Here is a 24,444-nt window from a genome sequence, read left to right as displayed (position 1 = left end):
ATAACCAGCCAGATACAATAAAGCAGCAGCAGCCCTGGGTCCAGCGCTTGAGCTGCAATGTCAGTGAGCTGGGCCCTGTATCTAAATCAATCATGTGTGATACTGTTTGTTGAGCCACTGTATCTAATCCAATCATGTGTGATACTGTCTGCTGGGCCCTATATCTAATCCTATCATGTGTGATACTGTTTGTTGAGCCAATGTATCTAATCTTATCCATAGCTTTAGGGTCGTAGTGCTATAGATATGCTGTCTCATATATATATATATATATATGCACATATTCATACACACATACTTTTTTTTGGGGGGGGGACACATATGTATTGGGGCTATTCCCCCTGACATTTTAAGTCCTTAGTGACGCCCCGGCTGCTAGTGCTGCATTGTTGATCACTTAGGAGATCCAGCGATGCAGCTGAAAGCTGCGGGCCATCGGCCCTGAGAATTTTGGGGGGGCCCAAGAAGAACCTTTGTATCGGGGCCCATGAGCCTTTAGCTACCCCCCTGCCCCCACCGATCAATTATTGATGGCTTATCATAAGGAATTTAGATATCAGTAGAAATGTAGTTAGTTTATGGCCTTCTCCATCTCAAGCATGTTCTTGTCCAAAACAATCAGGTTAACGACCATAAATCCACGTTTAGTTTTTTGGTTACTTCTTCCTAGTTCTCTTTGTCCGACACACCATTTTTAAGCAATTTTAGTCTCCTCTTTTTTTGACGCCTTCAAACATCTTCTTCACAAATTCTTATTCTTGTGATCATTAATCCAGGATGAAGAAAGAAAGAAAGAAAGAAAGAAGACGAAGAGATCGAAAGGAAGGAAGGAAAGAAAGAAAGAGACGAGAGAGAAAAAGAAAGAAAGAAAGAGAAAAGAGTCAGAAAGGAAGGAAATAAGAAAAGGAAGGTAGAGAAAGAAAGGAAGGAAAGAAAGAAAGAAGGAGAAGAGAGAGAAAGAAAGGAAGGAAAGAAAGAAAGAAGGAGAAGAGAGAGAAAGAAAGAAAGAAAGAAAGAAAGAAAGAAAGAAAGAAAGAAAGAAAGAAAGAAAGAAAGAAAGAAAGAAAGAAAGAAAGAAAGAAAGAAAGAAAGAAAGAAAGAAAGAAAGAAAGAGAAAGAAAGAAAGAAGACGAAGAGATCGAAAGGAAGGAAGGAAAGGAAGGAGGAAAGAAAGAGACGAGAGAGAAAAAGAAAGAAAGAAAGAGAAAAGAGTCAGGAAGGAAGGAAATAAGAAAAGGAAGGTAGAGAAAGAAAGGAAGGAAAGAAAGAAAGAAGGAGAAGAGAGAGAAAGAAAGGAAGGAAAGAAAGAAAGAAAGAAGGAGAAGAGAGAGAAAGAAAGGAAGGAGAAAGAAAGAAAGAAAGAAAGAAAGAAAGAAAGAAAGAAAGAAAGAAAGAAAGAAAGAAAGAAAGAAAGAAAGAAAGAAAGAAAGAAAGAAAGAAAGAAAGAAAGAAAGAAAGAAAGAAAGAAAGAAAGAAAGAAAGAAAGAAAGAAAGAAAGGAAGGAAGGGTGGGAGGAAAGAGAAAGGATGGAAGGAAATAAGAAAAGGAAGTTAGAGAAAGAAAGCTAAAGGAAGGAAGGGGAGGTAGAAGGTTGGATGCATGTTAAAAATAAACTACAGCGCCTCCTGCATTACGTGACCGTGTTCTCGCTAGGGGATTCTGCACAGATTGGGAAATGAAAATATATTGGTAAGTAGAATTCATATCCTATTATTATCAGTCAGGAGTTTTATATTTCCAGATATCCATTTAAGAAAAACTACATAGAAAGGCAAATATCACTGTGGAAATCCACAACCATTAGGCGACAGCTGCATTCTGCACATTTTCCGGGTGAATATTCAGGGGGGGGGGGTCGCACAGGACAATCGTGGTGCAGTTGGGGAAATGTATTTTTTGGTTTCATTGTTTGTCCCGGGTCCTGAAGTCATAGCAGAAATCCAGCAGGGAGCCCTGAGGGGCACATATATAAGCCTTGTAGGGTTTGATCTGAGTGACACTTTTTCACAAACATCTCAGTCCATCACGTTCCTGGTCCAGTATATGATGAATTCTGGAAATGTCGCTGCCTGTTCTCTATGACGCTGCCACATTTTTTTCATGTTGCAATATTTTAATTCTCCCGTCGCTGAACGTTTCACACTGTGAAAAACATTTGTGAGTTGTCAGGTGTGAGACACGTTAAATACTGTACATGACATTCTTCGGAATGATTTAATACTCGGCGCACATCTCCCAGATTAACCTTGAGATTATCTTCAGGAAAGCTTCAGGTTTGAAATATAAATTAGTGAAAGGTTGTCATAAAATCGAACAAGCAACATCAGGTTTTCCCCCTCCCAAGCTCATGACTCTTTGTTTTCGTGCTCGGTGAAGAGGTTAGACTTGAGGTGTAATAAAAAAAAATCAAGGCAATTACAATTCAATCAGATTTTACTATTTAAAGGGTTATCCTCGCCTCATAAAGTGATGACATATCGCTAGACGTGCTCATAATAGGCGGTAACATCTCAATTATAAAGCTGGAGGCAGGTAACATAGGATCCCACCATTTACAAAACATGATTACAGTACGGGACAGTTGTCCTGCAGCGAGGCAGGGACTCCTGGCGTCGTACATAACTATGATGCTAGGAGCCCGGCTCCCTGCACTGTGTTCGGTCCGGGACTTGCGGCCGAAATACGTTCCGTCCTTTACGGACGTAACATGCTCGTGTGAACCCAGCCTTAGAGAAAGAATCAACCGGAAGGCACAATTCACCCCCTTTCCCATGACTGCAGTAAGGAGCGATGCACTTAACTGGCTTCAGGACTTAGGTCCACTAGGCTGGTCTGTTGATTGAGTGGAGCCAATCACAATGGGAATCGGCAGAGCTATGGTTGCTATAGGCATCAACAGGAAAGTCACTTTGTAACATATAGGGAGGTTAGCAGGATGAGTCAGGGATTCCACAGAGAAGTCAAACAGGCCAGTGGTCGGTAGCGGAGGTCGGGCAGGAACAGGTATATAGTACCGTGGAGTAGACGTGAACATAGTCAGATGAGCCAGGTGTCAGTTAATGGTCGTCGGGCAGGATCGGGTATGTGGTACAGTGGACTAGATGTGAGCATAGTCATATGAGCCAAGGGTCAGGTAATGGTGGTCAGACCGGATCGAGTATGCGGAACAGAGGAGTAGATGTGAGCATAGCCATATGAGTCAAGGGTCTGGTAATGGTGGTCAGGCAGGATTGGGTATGCGGTACAGTGGACTAGATGTGAGCATAGTCATATGAGCCAAGGGTCAGGTAATGGTGGTCAGACCGGATCGAGTATGCGGAACAGAGGAGTAGATGTGAGCATAGCCATATGAGTCAAGGGTCTGGTAATGGTGGTCAGGCAGGATTGGGTATGCGGTACAGTGGACTTGATGTGAGCATAGTCATACGAGCCAAGGGTCTTGTGATGGTGGTCAGACGGAATCGAGTATGCGGAACAGAGGAGTAGATGTGAGCATAGCCATATGAGTCATGGGTCAGGTAATGGTGATCAGGCAGGATTGAGTATGCGGTACAGTGGAGTAGACGTGAGCATAGCCATATGAGCCAAAGGTCAGGTAATGGTGATCAGGCAGTATTGGGTATGCGGTACAGTGGAGTAGATTTGAGCATAGTCATATGAGCCAAGAGTCTGGTAATGGTGGTCAGACAGGATCGAGTATGCAGAACAGAGGAGTAGATGTGAGCATAGCCATATGAGTCAAGGGTCAGGTAATGGTGATCAGGCAGGATTGGGTATGAGGTACAGTGTAGTAGATGTGAGCATAGTCATATGAGCCAAGGGTCAGGTAATGATGGTCAGGCAGGATTGAGTATGCGGTACAGTGGAGTAAACGTGAGCATAGTCATATGAGCCAAAGGTCAGGTAATGGTGATCAGGCCGGTCTGGGTATGCGGTACAGTGGAGTAGATGTGAGCATAGTCATATTAGCCAAGGGTAATGGTGTTTAGACAGGATCGAGTATGCAGAATAGTGGAGCAGATGTGAGCATAGCCATATGGGTCAAGGGTGAGGTAATGGTGATCAGGCAGGATCGGGTATGCGGTACAGTGGAGTAGATGTGAGCATAGTCATATGAGCCAAGGGTCTGGTAATGGTGGTCAGGCAGGTACGAGTATGCGGTACAGTGGAGTAGATGTGAGCATAGTCATATGAGCCCAAGGTCAGGTAATGGTGGTCAGGCAGGATCGAGTATGCGGTACAGTGGAGTAGATGTGAGCAGCATAGTCATATGAGCCAAGGGTCAGGTAATGGTGATCAGGCAGGATTGGGCATGCGGTACAGTGGAGTAAATGTGAGCATAGACATATGAGCCAAGTGTCAGGTAATGGTGGTCAGGCAGGATCTGCCTCTAGAACTCTGCTGGCTTCCTGTTAACACTCAGGCTGTCCGGTCTTATATCTCTTGTACAGAGCATTTTCTCCTTTGGTGCATGATAAGTAATGTAGTCTTTACACCTGGCTCAGTGAAATAGGAATAAAAATGTAGCATTCCCGCAAAGTATATATGTGGAAAAAGCTTCCCCGCTAATAGAAAATTTGCTGATTGACTGAATGCTGATGAGGCAAATTTTATACAGTAGATTCACGCGTCTCTACCCAGGATCAGTACAACAGAAGTAAAGCAAACTTACTCCATATTATCTAGATTTATATTACTCCATGACACCGTTTGTGAGATTATATTCGGGTTTTTTTATGCCTTTGCAGCTTTGAGTGTGAGGATTTATTTTGCTTTTACCTGGCTATTGATAGATTACTGTTGCATTATCCTGCGTCTTTATGACCCCGTCAATGTGGTACTGAAGTGATGACATGCATCTGATTTTAACGCACTGATTTAGAGCACATAAAAAATCATCAGTCAATAAAATCCGATCCCTCCGCGTTCACGAGAAGCAGTTTTGTGCGTTTTATCTTCCTGGAAGGGCTATCGCTGACGGCTTTGTGGTTTGGAGTTGGATAAGCAGATTGTGCTGTTTATCATATCAACAGAGAATAATGTAGGATGTGCCATCTAGAGGATTGAAATGCAAATGACATCTCCGAGGTTGATGATTTTGGGGTTTTTTTCATGACAGAAATGGGATTTCTGCATAATCCGCGCTGATTACATGCAAGGAATTGTCTTGTTTCCACTTAATAGAATAGGATACAGCTATAGATACAATGTTTCCTGCAGATTGGTTATGTCTTGGGGTTCATTTCTGGTACAAAAAGCACGGATACTGTAAGGTCCATGACAAGTGTTTTTTTTTACCGCCAATCATAAATTTGAATGAACGCAACACGGCGCCATCTGGTGGCCACATTAGGATACAATTATAAGTAAGTTCCAAGACAATGGGAGAGATTTACCAAATAAAATGTGACAGATTTCTAGATGTAAATGTCTAGATCAGAGAATGGGCGCAAAATGCGTCGGATGAGTTAATGTTGTGCCAGTGCGCCAGCCAGTTTATTGCTTACAAGATACAGACCCATATAATTTACATGGTTTTTTTTTAGATTAACCCCTTCCCGTCGCAGCCATTTTTCGGATTTTCACTTACGTTTTTTCCTCCCCACCTTCCAAAAGCCGTAACTTTTTTCTTTTTCCATCAATATTTTTTTGCAGGACGAGATGCAGATTTTCACAGCACCATTTATTGTACCATATAATGTAGTAGGAAAATGGAAAAAAAATATTTGTGGGGTGGAATAGGAAAAAAACAGCGATTCTTCTATCTTTTGGGTGGTTTTGTTTTTACGGCGTTCACCGTGCAGTAAAAACGGCTGTTAGCTTTATTCTGCAAGTCAATACGATTACAGTGATACCAAATCTATGTTTTTTTTTTATGTTTTATTACTTTTACACGTTATAAACTGATTGTTAAAAATAAAATTTGAGTTTTGTCGCCACATTCTGAGATCCAGAACTTTTTTAATTTTCCATCTATTTAGCGACACGAGGGCTTACATTTTGCGGGACGAGCTGTAGTTTCTATTGGTACCATTTTGGGGTACATTAGACTTTTTGCTCACCTTTTATTTCATTTTTTGTGGGAGATGAAGTGACCACAAAACAACAATTTTGACGTTTTAAATGTAACATTTTTTAAGGCATTAAATATTGATACATTCTAATAGTTCAGACTTTTTCAGACGCATTGATACCAGTTATGTTCATTTTTTATTTTTTTTACATTGTGCTTGAGGGAAAATGAGAAAAGGTGTTCTTTAATTTTTTTTACATTTATTAAGAAAACTTTATTTTACTGTTTTACTGGATCGCTTGCACGATATACTGCAGTAATAATGTAGATACTGACAGTCTCCTATGAAGCCCTGCCGCGGTCGCTAATGACTGCGGCATTTAACGGGTTAAACCAGCGGGAATCGTTACCCGGAAGTGTCGGCTGTAAGACAGAGCCGACACGCTCGTCCTATGGAGCAGTCTCAGCCCGCTTCTTACTCCCCCACCCAACGTGCGCTGTATATATAAAGTGGATGTCGGGAAGGGGTTAAGGCCAGGGCTACGTTTAGACTTTTTCTAGTGATTGATTTTAACTATTGAGCTACAGCTGCAGTCCACAGGAATACATTGAGCTGCATGTAAATGTTGTGGACTGCAGCTGTCACTCAAGAGTTAATATCAATAAGTCTCGATGTGGATTTATTAAGAGAGTGAAAAGACTCCACACATAAGATGAAGATATTAAAGAGGGATGTACAGAACATTTGCAGAGTTGCTATGACAATGTCATAACAAGTTCCGAAGCAAAGAACGGAGAAATTGTTTAATCAAGTCTGAAATGTTTAATATATGAGCCCAAAATGTAGAGAATTATCTGACAAGAGGCCTCATGGCAGCACGACGCCGCCGCCTGGATCTCTGGAGGCTGCGGACAGGACGGAAATGAGCTGCGAAGTGCAATGTCATCCATCGTCTCCATCATGCATGAGATATACGGGCGAATAACGCCAATGTTACCCCCCCCCCCCGCACCCATTCAGTGGTGCCATGTCAGTGCCATCAATCTTCTGTTGTCCATTACCATGTTCCCACCAACTACCGACCATTCATGATGCCATTGAGTGACGCTTTACTCAACTTTCCACTTTCCACTCTTCATCATCAGTTCATTCTCTCCCTCAAAGTCACATCACGCAAGAGCAATATAGGGGGTCTTCCTAGAACCTGGAAACCCCCCCCCCCCCCCCTCTGAGCAGTTCCGGAGAGAACATTGGGTTACATGCCAATATTCTCTCGCTACTAGGGGTAGTTGACTGCATACTGATCGATCTGTTATAGAGCATATGGATCTTATAGGGAGACGTCATCTTCTCAAGAACCCCTTCTACTCATAGTTGTAGCGTCCATGGCCACGGGCCGTCAGGATTACTCACCCGCCCCCCCTCCCCGGTGGCAGCAGCCATGGATCTGTGAGCACTGGCCCACATCTCCTTCCCAGAAGACGCCAGCGCTCACTTCTGCTCCGTTCTGCTGTGTCCCATAGGGTGTGCGCGCACGCTTGTGCCCAGCCTTAAAGGGCCAGCATGCGCACATGGGAATTATCATTAATTAGCCCATGATCACTCTGTACTATAAGAAGTGCCCTGCCCCTTTGCTCATTGCCTGAGCGTTGTTGTGTTTTCCTATGTTAGTCTTGCAAATTGTACCTTAGTGTTATCCTGTTCCCGTGCACTGCTACCTGTACCCTGTATTTGTTCCTGTGCCTCAAACCTGTTAGAGTCGTGTTGTGCCATCAGTTCCGCCTGCTGTGTTACACCACATCTGGTGTCTGTTGTCAAGGTCCCATCTGTGCGGAGCCTCCATTACTGTCTGAACCACTACAGGTACCCTTGTGCTTGGACTATTTATATATTGACTTGGTACTCTGTTGGCCTGCTGCTCTCCCACTACGGCGGTACAGCCCAGTGGGTCCACATCCCCACAGAGTCAAACTTAGGGTTTGACTTACCCCTTGATAGCCCCGGCCACGGACATCTCTCTTCACGGCATCAACTCCCTCCAGGGAGATGCCGGCACTCACTTCCGGGTCCTCAGACTGATTCCCGCAGGGTGCGTGCATGGCCTTAAAGGGCCAGTACGCGTCCAGCTGTCACCCATCAATTATTAGCCCAAATGGCTGCTGGACTATAAAAAGGGTCTCTGCCCACTGGTTCCTTGCCTGAGCATTGTTGTATACCTAAGTTTGTCTTGCAAATGCTTTCCCAGTGTTTTCCAGTTCCCAGTGTTACCCGTTCCTGCTGCCTGTACCCTGTATCCCGTGCTATCGTATCTACTGTGAAAGTAAAGTCGTGTCTTCCGCTGCACCCACGGTGCCACCTGCTGTGAAAGTCAAGTCCTGCTTCCGCTACTGTCTACAGGTGTTGCTTAGATTAAGGGAGAATCATCATTACGCCAAGTTGGAGAAGTGCGTGTTCCAAGAGAAGTCTCTACCCTTCCTGGGCTATATCATCTCTGATCAGGGTCTCAAGATGAACCCTGAAAAGGTCAAGGCTGTCCTGGAGTGGCCACGTCCCCGAGGCTTAAGGGCCATACAACGCTTCCTGGGATTCGCCAACTTCTACAGACTGTTCATTCCCAACTTCTCTTCTTTGACAGCCCCCATCTCCACCCTCACTAAAAAAGGTATGAATGCCAAGGTATGGACTCCAGTGGCGGAAGTCGCATTTAAAACCTTAGAAAAGGCCTTCACGTCAGCCTCTATACTTCACCACCCTGATGTATCCTTACAGTTTTCATTAGAGGTGGACGCCTCCTCTGTTGGTGCCGGTGCACTATTGTTCCAGAGAGGTTCGATAGGCAAGACGGTGGTATGTGGTTACTACTCCAAAATGTTTTCTGGCGCAGAGCGCAACTACTCTATTGGAGATCGGGAGTTACTGGCCATCAAGCTGGCCCTGCAGTAGTGGAGAAACCTACTGGAAGGCGCAGCTCATCCTATCCTGGTCTTCACGGACCACAAGAACTTGACCTACCTACAGACGGCTCAACGGCTGAATCCTCGTCAAGCCAGGTGGTCATTGTTTTTTGCACGGTTCCGGTTCGAACTCCACTACCGACCTGCCGACAAGAATGTGAGGGCTGATGCCTTGTCTAAGTCATTTGAGACAGAGGACACTGTGGAGTCCCCACAGAATATTATCGATCCTTCCTGCATCTACTCTGTCAACCCTCTGCAGGTTAGAGACATTCCTCCGGGAAAAACTTTTGTACGTCTGGCAGACAGAGGAAGAATCCTTCGCTGGGGTCACAGTTCCAAGCTGGCAGGTCACGCAGGTGCCCGTAAGACCCGAGACCTAATTGCCCATCAGTTCTGGTGGCCCACACTGCCCAAAGACATCATGGACTTTGTCTCCTCCTGTACGGTGTGTGCAGCAAACAAAGTTGCCCACTCCAGACCAGCCGGTCTTCTCCAACCACTGCCTGTGCCCGATGCCCCCTGGCGGCATATTGCTATGGACTTTGTCACAGATCTGCCACTCTCTGCGGGATCCAGTGTGATCTGGGTGGTGGTGGATCGTTTTTCTAAAATGACTAATTTTGTTCCTCTGACTGGCCTGCCTTCTGCTGCTCGACTGGCTGATCTCTTCATGCAACACATCTTCCGTCTGCACGGATTACCCCTGCATATTGTCTCAGATCGAGGGGTCCAGTTCACCTCGAAGTTCTGGAGAGCACTCTGCGGCCTAGTCGGTGTAAAGTTAGACTTCTCCTCAGCTTACCATCCTCAGTCCAATGGACAAGTTGAAAGGGTTAACCAAATTATGGAGAACTACCTGCGGCACTTTGTCACTAGACGACATGATGACTGGGTACAGCTGCTCCCGTGGGCGGAGTTCTCTTATAATAACCATACCAATACCAGTGAGTCCACCACCTCCAGCTCTTTCTTCATAGTGTACGGCCAACATCCTCGAATACCCCTGCCTGGCTCTACTATGTCTCAAGTGCCTGCAGCCGACTCTACCTTCAGGAACTTTCTGCAGATATGGCAGCAGACACGATCTTCTATTCTGCTGGCAGTGGACCGCATGACAAGAAAGGAAGTAGAAAAGTAAAAAAACGGACCACCGGCGCTGCGATTATAGACAGGAAATAAAGACCTTTAAACGGACATCACGGCAAAGTTTTAATGTCAGAGGCTACGCGTTTCAACACCGGACTGGTGTCTTCATCAGGCCAATATAAAATGTGTAGTTCAAGCACATTTATATACATACAGAAACAGAAAAAAACTAGGAAGAGGGAACAGAACCCCGCCAAAAACACAGGTCAAAGGTCAGACACATTATAAATAAACAAACAACATGTCTAAAATTGAAACACGCTGACTATACAATGATGTTTGGAAATACATATGATATAATCCTTCACAAAATGACATTAAAAATACATTATAAGAAAAATGATCGGCATTAAAACAACATATGGCTACACACGCCGTTTTCAAGCACATACAAAAATACACTTCATATCATTAGAAGCCACAGTACTAGCCGTGGCAATGAGTACAAGTTCTGAGTATTTGTCCGTAGTAAAAAAACACAAAACAAGATTAAGATTAATACAGTGACTGTAATCCTGAGACGCTGGTTTAGCGTCCCCGGTTGCTAGGAGACCTAGAGAGTACGGTGGCCGAGACATGAGCGCTGAAGCGCATAATGGAACGCACAGAGCTTAGACAATGGGGAAAAAGACGAGTGGTGAACAAACCAACAATTCATCATTCAGGATAGGTAAAAGACTCATTTTAGGCTAAAATCCATTTGGACAAAAGGATATTTATAAAACCAAACGATGATAATGAAGTTTTTCAACAGGGGAGAAAAACAACAACAGACGATGGACCAGAGATTGGGGAAAAACACAACCGCAGCGATCCAGACCAGGAATCCAGGACAAGGTCCCTTTCTTTTTTACATAGAAGATTGTCCTTAAATGCGGTCTCTATCAGAGATTTGTATTCAATCTCGAATTTAGAAATAGGGTTGGACTTCAGTTTCTCGTAAAACTGCTCATCCAAAAGTAACCTAAATGCTTCTTTGAAATATTCGGGTCTGTCTTGAATAACAATACCCCCCCCCCCCCCCCTTTATCTGCTGACCGTATTATGATATCCTGCCTCTTTCGGAGGATTTTTAAAGCTCTACGTTGAGGACCAGACAAATTGTCCCTATGGGGAATAGATGGTTTCAAATTTTTAAACTCTGTGCTCACTAGGTTGGAGAAGGTCTCCAAAGCTGGACCCCTATGATGTAGCGGATAGAACGAAGATTTGGGTTGTAGCTTAGTCCTAACTGGCATAGGATTATCTGTAGTAACTTCATCAGGTAAAATCAGTGGTGGAGACATGGCAAAATGGCGTAAAAGAGTCAATTTACGCATGAATTTATTCAAATCCATAAAAAGTTCGAATCCATCAGGCGATGTGGTGGGACAAAATGAAAGCCCTTTGGATAGCAAGCTAACTTCATCAGCATTTAGTATATGTTGGGACAAGTTGAAGATTTTAACTAAATCAACTTGTATTTCTTTTTCAACGATGGGGGCAGGACCTTTGGTATGATGTCTCCCCCCTCTGCAGCCTCTATATCTACTCCTAGTTTTCTTTTGGAGGATAGTTTTGGGATTGTCAAAAAATAAGAGTTTATGTTTAGAGATGAGGGACTTTGAGGTCTCCGAGGGAAGGGAAAGGGAGTGACTGGGGGCATGGGAGGATGAGGAGGAGGATCTAAAAAAGACACAGAACCTATGGGATCAGATGTCGCGAGGAGAGTGGTCTGGGAGTAGGGGAAAGGATTATTAGTAGGGGATGGGGATGGATGCGTGGTGAGATCTAAAAGGTTGGGTGAGATAACGGATATAACAGTGGTGTCGATGGAATCATTAAACATAGAACAATTGGAGACTGAGCCTAAGGGTGTATCTGGGATAAGATTGAAGAGTCTGAGGTGTGCATCCAAATCACATGACTTGAAGGCAAATTGAGGAATAAATCCCAATGACTTTGGGACATTAGAGATACTAGCAGGGGAAAAATTGATGAGTGAGGGCACCTCAAAAGAGGGAAGGCTTGAACTAGAAGTCGTTTTGGGAGTAGGGGACAGATGAGATGGAAGGGGAATGGGAAGATTATGGGCATTGTGATTATGCCCTGGATGAGACAGGAGTGTAGATCTGATGGTATTTGTAACTTTGGGACGGTGTATGGGAGTGAAGGTTTTTAGCCTCTGACATTAAAACTTTGCCGTGATGTCCGTTTAAAGGTCTTTATTTCCTGTCTATAATCGCAGCGCCGGTGGTCCGTTTTTTTACTTTTCTACTTCCAATTTGGACAACAAACTGTGTTTGTTTGTGTTTTGGACCTGGCAGCAGCCCCAATGCTTGTTTGACACCTCACAGTGTCCATTGGTCAAGGTGAGCTTATATCTAACCAATTTGCTCCTTTGCCTAATCCAACTTTTACTTTGCACGATGTGGCGCCGTGTTTCTTTTTCTTTCCTGTTTTAGCATGACAGGAAAGGCAGACACTAGAAGACGAGAACCTCCCCAGTTTCTTCCAGGTACAAAGGTCTGGCTGTCTTCCAGGAATATCCGGCTGAGGGTGCCATCTTGCAAGCTTGCTCCCAGGTTCCTTGGACCCTCCGAGATTCTACTACAGATCAATGCTGTGTCGTACAAGCTCCGACTGCCTCCTACCCTCAAGATCCCTAACTCCTTCTACGTCCTACTTGCTAAAACCCGTGGTCCTGAACTGCTACTCCAGGACTCCTAGTTCCGCAGTGGCTCCTTTGGGTTCTTTCGGAACTTTCGAAGTGAGGGAGATCCTGGCCACCAAGAAAGTAGGAGGAAGGACGTTTTATTTGGTGGATTGGAGGGGATTTGGTCCAGAGGAGAGGTCTTGGGAGCCAGAGGAGAACATCGATGCTCCTGTCATCATGAAGAAATTTCTTTCCCGCTCTGGCCCCAAGAGGAGGGGGGGTAAGAGGGGGGATACTGTAACATCTATGGCCGGGGGTCGTCGTTCAGATTTACCCCTTGACGGCCCCGGTCATGGACATCTCTCTTCACGGCGTCTGCTCCCTCCAGGGAGATGCCGGCACTCACTTCTGGGTCCTCGGACTGATTCCCGCAGGGAGCGCGCGCCGCGCGTGCATGGCCTTAAAGGGCCAGTACGCGTCCAGCTGTCACCCATCAATTATTAGCCCAAATGGCTGCTGGACTATAAAAAGGGGCTCTGCCCACTGGTTACTTGCCTGAGCGTTGTTGTATACCTAAGTTTGTCTTGCAAATGGTCTCCCAGTGTTTTCCAGTACCCAGTGTTACCCGTTCCTGCTGCCTGTACCCTGTATCCCGTGCTATCGTATCTACTGTGAAAGTCAAGTCGTGTCTTCCGCTGCATCCGCGGTGCCACCAGCTGTGAAAGTCAAGTCCTGTTTCCGCTACTGTCTAAATTGCCTCAGGTACCCGTTCCAAACTATAGACATTGTTTTGTACCTTGTTGGCCAGCTGCTACCCCGCTACGCGGTACGGCCCAGTGGGTCCACACCCCGTGCCGTGACATGGGGGAGTTCCTATTACCTACAAACTTCCCTCTGAAGTTATTTTTGTCTCCACTAGGGGGCTTAAGGCATACTGATGTATTAACCCCTTGGCGACATGTCACCACAGTAGATGGATACTTTTTCCAGATTTGATCGGGCCAGGTCTCTGTATGTTCACAGCGGGAGATCAGTGACCCAAAGTTATTTAACCCTTCAAAAAAACTAGACGAATAAGAAACCAACTTCAGCATCGTTCTAGGAAGGAGGTTTCAAACTAAAAAAGTGCCCAGTCGTAGCTGACAGCAGCCGGCAGTATAGGGAGTTAACCCCTTCACTGCCAGCAACAACCAGGGATGTGACCATTAACCCCTTCACTACCCTAGACCACCAGGGATGTAATAATAAACCTCTTCATTGACCTAGATGACTAGGAATATTACCATTAAACTTCGCTGCTGGGAAATGATAACTATTTAGACGCGTTCCAGAGGAATAACAGAATTATTATTTTTTGTGCAATCATTATTTTGAATATGACAATTTGCAGGTTTACTGCTGGATGGGGCCCCACTTGCTATTTTTGCACTGGGGCCCTCAGGTCTCTCTGCTGCTGCCCTGACCTCACTGATGTCACATTGGCGTGCGGTTTCTCAGCATTATCTGCCTCTTCTGTTTAGTAAAGGGTTAATCTGGCCTGTAGACCCCACCTGTATATTCTCAGCAATTATTTCCTGCCAGGAATGAGTTTGTGGCTCACTGAGTACAAACACTGACAGGCTGAGAAATGGCAGTGACATTGAAACAGGATCGCCCAATGTAAATGTCAATCCTCTGCGCTTGTGACTTTGTCTCGTAGGGCCCCAGGCGCAAAAATCATGTGTTGTAGACATGTCAGTGCGGCCGCGTTACTGTAAATTCCCAGATACAAGGCCGCTCATAGCGCTTTATATTGGATTTGTGGCGTCCTGAGGAAGAGAAATGCTTCATGGGGTCATTAACTCCTGAGATGCCTTAAGTCATTGATAAGCCTGCAATCAAGAGGCTTGTATGTGGTTATGCCATAGGCCTGGTAAAGACAGATTTCCAGCACGCGTCCATGTGACATGGTGCGCAATTCTGAGGCTTTCTCTGATGCTGGAGGGAACCATCAACATACATTTCCCATGATTCACTTGTGTATTAACACATCATTTTAATAACTTTATCCCAAACCCTAAAAAAGTTGCTCCAAACGTAAAAAAAAAATTCCAATAGTCCTTTATAATTAGTTTCTGCACTACTGGTCATGATGTGGCAGCGGTGACATCACTATAGACAATTAGCGAGTGATTGGCTGCCGTAGTTACATAGTCATTACATGGAGGAACTGGAAGCCTAGCGACCATTTGCTCGGAAATGCTGCCAAATGTAAAAGTGTCCTTCTGCTGGGACCTTCAGTGATCAGCTGTGATCTGTGGAGAAACCGGGCAGTTAGTGTTCAGTTTCCCTACAGCGCCACCACAGGAGAAATGAAGTATTACACAGTGTCCATTCATATCAATGTGTTGTCTGTGTAATACAGCACAGGACGGGTCCTCCAGAGAGAGAGAGACGCTCTATGTAACCGCTCTCCACTCCAACCAAGAGATGAGGATCCTGAACAGTGGAACTTCTATAATAAATTTCTAATTTCCTAATAGGGTATTTGAAAGTAGCTTTTTAAAATTGGACAACCCATTTAATACAGCAATTTGGTGCCCCCGTCTATTAGCAGGAGTACAGAGCAACGTCTCTCTCCCTCTCTGGAGGACCCATCATGTCCATTTATTGAATGTACATTTCATTGATTACAATAGGAATACTGTAATGCCTAATTTCTCCTATAGTTGGCGCTGTAGGGGAATTGAAAAATTGCTGCGATTACAGCTGATCACTGAGGGTGACAGCAGTGGTTTAACCAGTGATCAGATTATTTTTGGGAACCCTTTTGAAAAAAATGATTGCCCAAAAAATACAACTCCTTTAAGTCAATATATTCGACATATATGTCAGCTCTTCCTTGACACATCATGTCTAATCTACATATAATGTTCAAGGACTGTAGATAATCTCTTCTATATACTGGTAAGGCTCTATCATGGTATGTAGCGGTAATGGAGGATGGGGGATCCTCTACTATCTACAGCAGAGAGTCATTGCAAATAGAAGCTTTTATCTGGACTGGTCCCTCAGCACTCAGTTTCTAATAATGTAGACCAGAATTTATTGTACTGATTCAGTCGTTTTTGTAAGTTTAGTAAAAAAAAATATATTTTTTTTTTTATCAGTTTCCCTTTAAATAAATACTGTACATTGAAGTGGAAAATTATTTAAAAAAACAAAACAATTGCATCAACAGGAGACAGTGGCGGATTAAGTAGACCATGGGCCCTGGGCTGTTACCCAAACTTGGGCCCCCCTTCCTCACCGTAACTATTTTTAACACTACCTTTTTGGGCAAGCATTAACAGTGTTACGATTCCCCTTGTCACAGCGCGGTGTCCCTACATACTGACAGGATCACACTGTGCAGGGACACAACCTTCTGACAAGGGGAATTGTCTATCAGTCCTGGACCGCAGAAAGACTTTTTGTGAAATACAAGGATTTCCTATAATAAACATGTCAGGAGAGGTGACAGATTCTCTATAAATCTAGTGACTCACAGGTGACGACGTCTCAGATTCTAGTAGTTTTTTTCCTCTTTTCTTCTCCATCCGGTCCAGCGCTCATGACGACTTCTCCCGGCCATGACTCATTTCTGCAGAATTTGCCACTTAGACGTCTCCTCACTTTTCCAACATTTCCACACCTATAAACGAAAATAAAGTTATCATGGTGCCACATAGTGTACCCCTAAATATAATAGCACCAAACACTGCGCGCCTGAATATAATACCACACACTGTAAAACACCATACACACAGCCCCCTGTACATAGTGCCACACACAGCCCCTGTAGATATTACACACCCCCATAGATATCGCCATACACAGCCTCCTCTATATATCACACATCCCCCTCGTAGAGAGCGTTACACACAGCCCCCTATAGATAGTGCCATACAGCCCCCCTGTAGAGAGCGCCACACAGCCCTCCCCCTCTTGTAAATAGCACCAAAAAGCCCCCCCTATAAAGAGCGCCACACACATACCACGGTGGATAGCACTACACAGCCCCCCCTTGCCTCACAGCGCTCCCCCTTGTATATAGTGCCTCACAGCGCTCCCCCTTGTATATAGTGCCTCACAGCGCTCCCCCTTGTATATAGTGCCTCACAGCGCTCCCCCTTGTATATAGTGCCTCACAGCGCTCCCCCTTGTATATAGTGCCTCACAGCGCTCCCCCTTGTATATAGTGCCTCACAGCGCTCACCCTTGTATATAGTGCCTCACAGCGCTCCCCCTTGTATATAGTGCCTCACAGCGCTCCCCCTTGTATATAGTGTCACACAGCGCTCCCCCTTGTATATAGTGCCACACAGAGCTCCCCCTTGTATATAGTGCCACACAGCGCTCCCCCTTGTATATAGTGCCACAAGGTTATGTACACATTTAAAAACTTTATATTATAATTATATATATATATATATATATATATATAGTATGTCTGTGTATCAGTGTGATTGATTGATTTTATTAAAAAATATTTTTACTTTTTGAGATACGGCTGCTTTGTATCCTGTATCCGTCAGGTCAGCAGGACTGACGGGATCAGTGACACGCAGGATCCACCTCAAATCTATCACATCTAAGATAATAATTTAGCGCAGGGCCCGTTTCACTGATCCCGTCAGTCCTGCTGACCTGACGGATACAGGATACAAAGCAGCTGTATCTCAAAAAGTGAAAATATTTTTTAATAAAACGTAATTACAAAGTTGCACCAAACACACATTTTTATTAAAAAAAAATAAAACCGACGTTATTTTTGCGACGTTTTTTCCGTAGACAATGCAGGTTTCGTTTTTTATCGTTTTTATGCACACATTTTTTGCCATTTTAGAATTTTTATTCATAAAGTTTGAAAATAATAGTAAAAAAAGAAGCTTTTTTACGTTTCAGCTATTTTTTTTTGGTAATAACATTGTTTTACCCTAAAATAGACCTTTTATCTGTGATCGTCATTGTCTACCGTAAATTTTAATATATTACATGTCTATATTAGGGTAATTGGGTCAGCGCTAGCGTTACAACAATGATTGGCGGGGGGGAACGTTTTTTTTGGGGTGGGTATTTTATGTGTATTTATTATTATTTATTTTTTTTGCACTTTACTATTTTTTATTACTATGTTCTGATCCTCAAAGGTCAAAAAAGACCTTTGGGGAACTTTATATCTACTTTCTCTTTGTTTTACACCATGTTTTTCCACTGTAACTGGAGCTGCACAGCAGCCCCAGTTACAGGGGAAATCAGCCCTCTCACAGTGACGATTGTCACTAATAGGGCTGTGCTGGGTCTAGTAAGACCCAGCAACAGTCTGCCACTAACGGCACCCGGCGATCATGTGACCTGTCACATGATCACCGGGAGGAATAGAGACAGCGCCGCTGCTGCTGTCTCTATTCCTGTCGGAGAAGACAGAAGCAGCGAAAGCTGCTTCTGTCTTCTCCTCAGGGTCCCCGGCAGTCACTGACAGCCGGAGACCCGACATTCAGCTGCCCGATCGCGCGGGCAGCAAGTTAAAACCCGAGCCGTAGAAAGTCTATGGCTCGGGTTTTAAGCACCCGTCCCTGACCGCTGGCCGTAAAAATACAGCCAGCGGTCGGGAACCAGTTGGGCAGGAGGATAATCCTGTACTGACCTCAGCGCCGGTGACCGCCCGCCGGCTCTTCTCTTGCTGCTTTGGAGTAACAGAACAGCCGTCCGTCGCTGTTCTGTTACTCAATGGCGGCGGCCCGCACTGTCAGGGAGGCGTGTCCTACCCCTGGATCCCGGCGAATTCCCTGCTCCTCCCCATCTTCGGCCGTTAGCAGCGCTAGCGCGCTGAATAGATTTACGAGATAATGTGCGTTTCGGGCTGCCATGGGCCCCCTGGAAGCCTCGGGCCCCGGGCGGCCGCCCGAAACGCCCATATGATAATCCGCCACTGACAGGAGACCAATAACCGTGTCTGTAATTTTATTTTAGATAAAATCTTGTACTTTTATGTTACATTTTTATATTTTACGTTTTTCCTGGAAAATAATCACAGACTTCAGCATTTAATATCCATCCTCCTCATATACGTTCATTAGGGAGTCATTGGGTCTTCATGATACCTATAAAGAGATTCATTTTTCTGCCCCCCAGTGTCTAATTTTCCCACAAAAATCACTCTGACGAATCATTATTCTTCATGACTTTTTTCACTTTTTGTTATGACGCTTGATATTTGCCTGAGTTCATTAAATCGAATGATTTTTTTCCATCCTCAGTAACATTTTAGTGCAGGCGACTACTTGATAAGAAATCATTCAAGTTTGAAATAAAAAAAATAGTGACCGGATCGATGGATAACTTCTGTGCTTTTTTGCCTTCCTTTTTTTAACTGGTAGTAGTCCCACTATAGCAAGATTGGAATGGTGTAGTCTATCCAGGGCTGTGAAGTCTTGTGTACACCCTTAAAACCCCTCAAGGAGGTATTACCTTTGATGAATATTATTCCCCAGGTCGCGGTCCACAATTGTCTCCAATTTCGGGCAAACCCACCACAGGGGCCAGAAGCCGAAGACAGAGATCAAGTCGAAGGTAGTGGATCTAGGGAAAACAAGACACTAACTCACAGGCATAGCCAAAGGTCGGTATAGAGGTCAACAGTCAAGAAATCATAACCAGGGCAAAGCAGATCATAGATCGATAGACAGATAGACAGACAGACAGACAGACAGACAGACAGATAGATAGATAGATAGATAGATAGATAGATAGATAGATAGATAGATAGATAGATAGATAGATAGATAGATAGATAGATAGATAGATAGATAGATAGACAGACAGACAGACAGACAGACAGACAGACAGATAGATAGATAGATAGATAGATAGATAGATAGATAGATAGATAGATAGATAGATAGATAGATAGATAGATAGATAGATAGATAGATAAAGTTTAAAGTTTAATGTTTGGATCAAAAATATGCGCTAAGAACCTCCCTATTGTAAGTAGATTTAGCAGTAATGCATATTTATTTATATTTAGTGGCTGAGGTGACATTAGTGTTCGCCATTTTTTTGTGTGCTAGATAGATCGATATATGGTCAAGGAGGACACAGCACCACGGAGACTCTTTAGCAGTGTAAAAAAGTTGCTGTCGATTTATTCAGACAGGTACATAAAAAAAAGTGCATACAGAGCTGCAACGTTTCGGTAGGCAAATCCACCTTTGTCAAGCATGCAAGTGATTGTACATTGTGGCTATATATACCCCACCCCTTACATCCAGCAATCACAACACTGGGCAAATGAGTCACCATTACAATTTTAGCAACCCCAGAAAACATCCCATCCACTGGTGTAAACATCCCACCCTCTGGTGTAAACATCCCACCCTCTGGTGTAAACATCCCACCCTCTGGTGTAAACATCCCATCCACTGGTGTATTCATCCTATCCACTGGTGTAAACATCCCATCCACTGGTGTAAACATACCATGCACTGGTGTATTCATCCTATCCACTGGTGTATACATCCCATCCACTGGTGTATTCATCCCATCCACTGGTGTATACATCCCATCCACTGGTGTATTGTGGCGTCCATGGCCACAGGCCGTCGGGTTTACTCACCTCCCGATGCCCGCAGCCATGGATCCGTGAGCGTTGGTCCCCATCTCCTTCCTAGGAGACGCCAGCGCTCACTTCCGCTCCAGTCTGCTGTGTCCCGAAGGCTGCACGCGCACGCTCTTGCCCGCTCTTAAAAGGCCAGCGCGCGCACCTGTAAAACAGTCATCATTATCAACCACATGATTTCCTGGTCTATAAGAAGGCCCCAGCCCTTCTGATCCTTGCCTGAGTGTTGTTAGTTTATCACAAGTCTGTCTTGCAAATGGTCCCTTAGTGTTTCCCATTCCAGTTGTTACCCGTGCCCTGTTACCTGTCCCTGTATCCTGTGCTGTTCTTGTTCCTGTGCCTGCTAGTGTTGGAGTTGTGTCTACTGCACCTGCTTTCATTTGCCACGTCCAGTGTCTTCTGCCACATCCAGTGTCTTTCGCCACGTTCAGTGTCTTCTGCCACATCGGATACTGCCCGCCACATCTGGCGCTACCTGCTGCACCGACCTCCATCCGTGTTGAAGCCGCAGCCACTGTCTGGACTTGTTCAGGTACCCAAGTTTTACAAACTGCTATAGAATTTTGTATAGACTGTGACCTGGTCAGCTGCCACTCCGCTACGGCGGAGCGGCCTAGTGGGTCCACATACCCTGTGACCGTGACATGTATTGATCCCATCCACTGGTGTAAACATCCCATCCCCTGGTGTAAACATCCCATCCCCTGGTGTAAACACCCCATCCACTGGTGTATTCATCCCATCCACTGGTGTAAACATCCCATCCCCTGGTGTAAACATCCCATCCCCTGGTGTAAACACCCCATCCACTGGTGTATTCATCCCATCCACTGGTATAAACATCCCATCCACTGGTGTAAACATCCCATCCTCTGGTTTAAACATCCCATCCACTGGTGTATACATCTCATCCACTAGTGTATTCATCCCATCCAGTGGTGTCAACCGCTGAGTGTACTGATCCATGGCCGCTAATGATATAAAAAAAATGACATATTTTCTATTTTGCGTCTAAACAATACCATTGCGCCTGTCCGGAATACAGAAGCTAGAGAGGCTTCAATACCTCACGTGCTCCTGCGCCGGATAACTGTGCATAATAGAGACCGGTTCCACTAAAGACTCACGGAGCTGGGAGTAATAGCTCCCTAGTTCGATTACCTCAAGTGCGCATGTGCGACCATACATCCACCGCTCGGTACAGCACACCAGGCATCCACCGCTCCACCAATACAAAATACATGATGATGGTATGGTAATAACATCACAAAAAATCCAAACGTGGTCCAGCGCAATAATAGATTATTGCTCTAGATTATAGACGCCCAATATTCACTATTGTCTATTATATATGTGATAGAAGTGAATAAATGTGGAGCTTGGGAGAAGCAGACACCAGTGGATGGGATGTAGACACCAGTGGATAAGATGTTTACACCAGTGGATGGGAATGTTTACACCAGAGGGTAGGATGTTTACACCAGTGGATGGGATGTTTACACCAGAGGGTGGTATGTTTACACCGGTGGATGTAATGTTAACACCAGTGGATGGGATGTTTACATCAGAGGATGGAATGTTTACACCTGAGGGTGGGATGTTTACATCAGAGGATGGAATGTTTACACCTGAGGGTGGGATGTTTACATCAGAGGATGGAATGTTTACACCGGAGGGTCGGATGTTTACATCTGTGGATGGGATGTTTACACCAGTGGATGGGCTGCTTACATCAGAGGATGGAATGTTTACACCAGAGGGTGGGATGTTTACAGCAGTGGATGGGATGTTTTCTGGGGTTGATAAGATAGTAATGGTGACTCATTTGCACATGTGTTGTGATTGCTGGATGTAAGGGGTGGGGTATATATAGCCACAATGTACAATCACTTGCATGATTGACAAAGTTGGGCTTGCCTACCGAAACGTTGCAGCTCTGTACGCACTTTTTTATGTACCTGTCTGAATAAATCGACAGCAACTTTTTTACACTGCTAAAGAGTCTCTGTGGTTCTGTGTCCTCCTTGACCACATGGGTGTTGGATTAGCTATTCCATTGACAGCATAGCTCACCTGAGTGCTGGGATAGATAGATAGATAGATAGATAGATAGATAGATAGATAGATAGATAGATAGATAGATAGATAGATAGATAGATAGATAGATAGATAGATAGATAGATAGATGATAGATACGAGAAATAATGATAACCACATTCATCCAGAAACCGTTTTTTTTTCCCTTCTGTGGTATATTTCAGAAAACTATTGATTTGCTGTGAAATGCTCTTAGTTAGATCTCAATTATTTATTCCTTAAATGTAATATTCTGGTTGATCTTGTGTAACATTGTATTTTCCAGGTAACCTCGAATTCAGCCGCCGCATTCCCTTCGAGATTAATATTTACTTATTACGAGAGTCTGTGCATTATACACAATGTCCTGCTTATTCCTCTCCCATCAGTAGCCATAGGGTCCTGATAGCAGCCAGGTCTGAATGTGGATAACAATGATAAACCATATGATGTGATCAGGGTGGGTACATGGGGCACGTGCCCTGGGGCCTCCACCCCTCACTGATAACTGTTCAGGGATGTTATCCAGCCCAGAAGAGGCGACATGTGTGTGACCTCACTAAGACTTCATGACATCACCTTTCAAGAGATGTCATCTTTCATCTCCAGTCACATCCATGTGTATAGGTAGAGCATAGCTACATACACTTCACCACTAGGGGGCACTATCTTGACAGACCCAGGGACACTCGCACAAAAGATAGATGTCAACTGTATTTGCGTTATCACTGCTTTTTTGTTGGGAGTTTTTCACATTGAATTCAATGGGAGGTAAAACCCACAACAAATACCGGATGTTACTTCAGCGATTCTGCAGCAAAAAAAAAATACAATTTAGAAAATAAAAAATCTTATAGCATTTATACAATATGCCCGGCCCAGGAAAAACGGAGCTATCACTTCCATACATCTCATCTTGTACATTAAATATTAACCTACAATACCATCATGTCTTACCGTTTACAGAATTAGCTGAGAAGGATTTGTATTTACTGCAGTTCTGAAACCGAACAGAGAAGATATTACCCAATAAAAAGACAATAAATAATGTATATAGTAACAACCAACATCACAAGTAAGAGTGGAACTCCAGTCATCAACTAAAAACTAAGGTAAAAGTGTATGTAAAACCCTCAGCACTAGGGGTTGTAGGACATGTCATATAGCAGAGCTAAAGAACATGTATGCAGTGGGCTGTGCAAGACAAATGTATGTCATTTTTGTACATAGGGGGCAGTATTATAATAGTTATATTCTTATATATAGGATACAATATTATAGTAGTTATATTCTTGTATATAGGGGCAGTAATATAGTAGTTATATTCTTGTACATAGGCGGCAGTATTATAGTAGTTATATTCTTGTATATAGGGGGCAGTATTATAGTAGTTATCTTCTTGTATATAGGCGGCAGTATTATAGTAGTTATATTCTTGTATATAGGGGCAGTATTATAGTACTTCTATTCTTGTATATAGAGGCAGTATTATAGTAGTTATATTCTTGTATATAGGCGGCAGTATTATAGTAGTTATATTCTTGTATATAGGAGGCAGTATTATAGTAGTTATGTTCTTGTATATAGGGGCAGTATTATAGTAGTTATATTCTTGTATATAGGGGCAGTATTATAGTACTTCTATTCTTGTATATAGAGGCAGTATTATAGTAGTTATATTCTTGTATATAGGCGGCAGTATTATAGTAGTTATATTCTTGTATATAGGAGGCAGTATTATAGTAGTTATATTCTTGTATATAGGGGCAGTATTATAGTAGTTATATTCTTGTATATAGAGGCAGTATTATAGTAGTTATATTCTTGTATATAGAGGCAGTATTATAGTAGTTATATTCTTATATATAGGGGGCAGTATTATAGTAGTTATATTCTTGTATATAGGAGCAGTATTATAGTAGTTATATTCCTGTATATAGTAGCAGTATTATAGTAGTTATATTCTTGCATATA

The 24,444-nt window shown here is 43.9% G+C and overlaps 1 long non-coding RNA gene across 1 annotated transcript; it reads left to right on the top strand.

The window, feature by feature from the left end:
• The first annotated feature begins 1,583 nt into the window (after positions 1–1,583).
• LOC142761442 (uncharacterized) lies at positions 1,584–23,574 on the top strand. The gene is made up of 3 exons (XR_012883645.1): positions 1,584–1,689; positions 19,268–19,395; positions 23,437–23,574. It is a non-coding gene; the product is annotated as an uncharacterized LOC142761442 (long non-coding RNA).
• The last annotated feature ends 870 nt before the right edge of the window (positions 23,575–24,444 follow it).

The sequence above is a fragment of the Rhinoderma darwinii genome, chromosome 4 (genome assembly GCF_050947455.1).
Source record: "Rhinoderma darwinii isolate aRhiDar2 chromosome 4, aRhiDar2.hap1, whole genome shotgun sequence".
In the NCBI taxonomy this organism is placed as follows: Eukaryota; Metazoa; Chordata; class Amphibia; order Anura; family Rhinodermatidae; genus Rhinoderma; species Rhinoderma darwinii.
This window is presented reverse-complemented; position numbering and strand designations above follow the sequence as displayed.